The sequence below is a fragment of the Mus caroli genome, chromosome 2 (genome assembly GCF_900094665.2).
Source record: "Mus caroli chromosome 2, CAROLI_EIJ_v1.1, whole genome shotgun sequence".
Taxonomy (NCBI): Eukaryota; Metazoa; Chordata; class Mammalia; order Rodentia; family Muridae; genus Mus; species Mus caroli.
The window spans coordinates 91518502-91521304 of NC_034571.1; positions in this window are offsets into that span (position 1 = coordinate 91518502).

Sequence of the window (2803 nt, forward strand, 5' to 3'; positions counted from 1 at the left end):
TCCACAGATCTGGAAGCTTACTGTTTTGTTCTGTACTCCCACACTCCCACTGTGTGTGTGTATGTGTGTGTGTGTGTGTGTGTGTAGGTTGAAAGGCTAAAGTTGACAATGGATATCTTCTTCAATTGTTCTTCATATCTGACTCAGAATGCCTCACTGTCCCTGATAGGGTAACCCCCAGGGATCCTCCTTTCCCCATACCCTTAGCATTGGGATTACCAATGTTAGCAACTCTGCTGGGCAGAGTGATGGGGATTAGGCACTTCAGTAACAATCAAATGCTCAGTCTGCAGATTCTGCAACTTAGATCACAGTATTTTCTCATGAGAACTCCCCAAGGGCAGTTTCATAGCCAAATATCTCTGCTATGAGACTTATTAAGACAAAACCAGGGAGATATCCCTCAAACTCCTGTTGCTTAATGAAAGACAATGACAAAGTAAGACTGGGCAGGGGAATTTAACAAGGCATACTGCTAAGTGACCTTAGCCTCAGCATCCACAGTTTTATGTCTGCTGTCTCCTTTCACCCCTGCTTTCAGAGAGATTCTTTGCCCATTCTCATTTTCTTACCACATCCTCTTTCATAATTCCCAGTGATCAAATACCAGTAGCTTTTCTTGGATCCTATCCTTATGTCAACTTTCCTAATTTCAAAACATTTTCACAGTACAATATGGTTTCCCAGTTTGTACCCTTAAATTCTTTTCCTGTGTGGGTATTATAGAAATACACATATGCTGTAACTTTATGTAAAAGTGGCACATGATGAAGGAGCAATAGCTATCTAGATTTATAGAGAAATTCAACATAGATCATTTGAATGCATAAAATTTTAAATGTTTACATATAATTATTATGCAAAGTCTGAAAATTTGCTTAGTCAATTTTTTCAATAAATGGTTTAGAAGATTTGGTTTATTTTTCTCATAAATGTGCACCATGTGAAATATTAAGCCTCGAGAAGTTTTTCATTTTAGCATTTTTCTGTATTAAAACTTATTCTGAATATTTAGAAATAAACAAGAATATAAAGCATATCGAGTTCAGTCTAAAAACTGAAAGAAATAAAAGGTCCTATTGTCTGAGAAACTTGGAAAGAAATGAATTCTGGACAATTTTAGTTTTCTCTTACTAAAATATTTAATCAGTGTATTTTTTTTTTTTTTTTTGGTTTTTTGAGACAGGGTTTCTCTGTATAGCCCTGGCTGTCCTGAAACTGTATAGACCTGGCTGTCCTGGAACTCAGTTTGTAGACCAGGCTGGCCTTGAACTCAGAAATCCACCTGCATCTGCCTCCGGAGTGCTGGGATTAAAGGCGTGTGCCACCATGCCTGGCTTAGTCAGTGTATTTAAGTCATAATTATAATTAGAAATAATTCTGTATTTGCATTGTCTTTTGATACCTGATTATGAATATTTGTCTGTGTTACTCTATGAATATAACTCTTTAGCTTACATAATCCATGAGTGCTGATGCTATTCAAGATAGTCAAGAGTTTTCATTGTTCACCATTCAGATCTTTATTGAAAAACGACAATCATAAGGTGACAGTTGTCAGAACATAGTCCAAGAATGACCCATGGTGAGCAATTAATTGGACAACTTAGAGAAAGGTTCTAGGATAAAAGGCAGAAGGCCTTTTACCTTGGGTCCACTTTGTTCCCTGACTTGCTCTTAGACACAATTTCTTGCCTCTTGTTTTAAATATTTACATTCCATTTAAAAGACATCCTTATTCTTGTAAGATGTCAGATCTTAGCTATAGAACACATTCTGGTGAGTGTACCCTGAATTTGGATATGGTCTTTTGCCTTGCATTCTTGCTTTCCCAGATAAAACCTATAGTACATGCCAGGCTACTGTGTTTCAGTTGCTCTGCCCTGAGAAAGTTGTGGGAAAGGGCTGCTCTATTCATATTTAGGATGTTTTTATTGACCTTTACTTACATAATGATTTTTCTGAACATGATTATTTTTTAACTCAAACAATCCCCCTTGAATCATTGTTCTCTTTGTTTCTTTTTGCATAAAAGTATACTGGCACTAATATGAAGCTGTCTACAGCATTATACTGTAGTCCACCTATTCTTTCAGGCCTCAACACTGGACAAGATCTGCACAGGTAGGCTGAAAACTTGACAGAAAATATTTTCTTTCTTTTTCCTTTTTTTTTTTTGTAATATGTTCTTATTATAATTTCCCCTCTCTCTATTCCTCCATGTTCCCCACCAATCTCTCCACCTCTTAGGACAAATGGCTATCAAAGAAGCCTGTTGGCCATTGAGTTCCTCCAGGACTGCTCAACCCCTAATCTTCTCCAGCCCAGAGCCTGTGCTGCTTCTGTCCCAAATGACTTTCTCCATATAATTCAAATAATTTGGTTACCTGTCCTCTTTTTAACTTTGGGCCTCCTGGCTACAAACCTATTTTCATACTCTCTTCCCTTCCTCTCCTACCCACATGGCATATAGCTCATAGTCATGTCCACTCTGTAGTCTCCCAGTTGTCCCTGCATCTGTCAATGCTTTCCCACACAATAAACTTTCTCCTCCAACATACCTAGGAGCACTCATGTTCTTTTACTTCCTCTTTCTTTCTTTCTTTCTTTCTTTCTTTCTTTCTTTCTTTCTTTCTTTCTTTCTTTCTTTCTTTCTTTCTTTTTTTTGTATGTATACATATGCTTTTTATTTTTTTATTTTTTTAATTAGGAAATTTTCTCAATTACATTTCCAATGCTATCCAAAAAGTCCCCAATACACTCCCCATCAAGTCCCCCACCCACCCACCCCCACCCCTTGGCC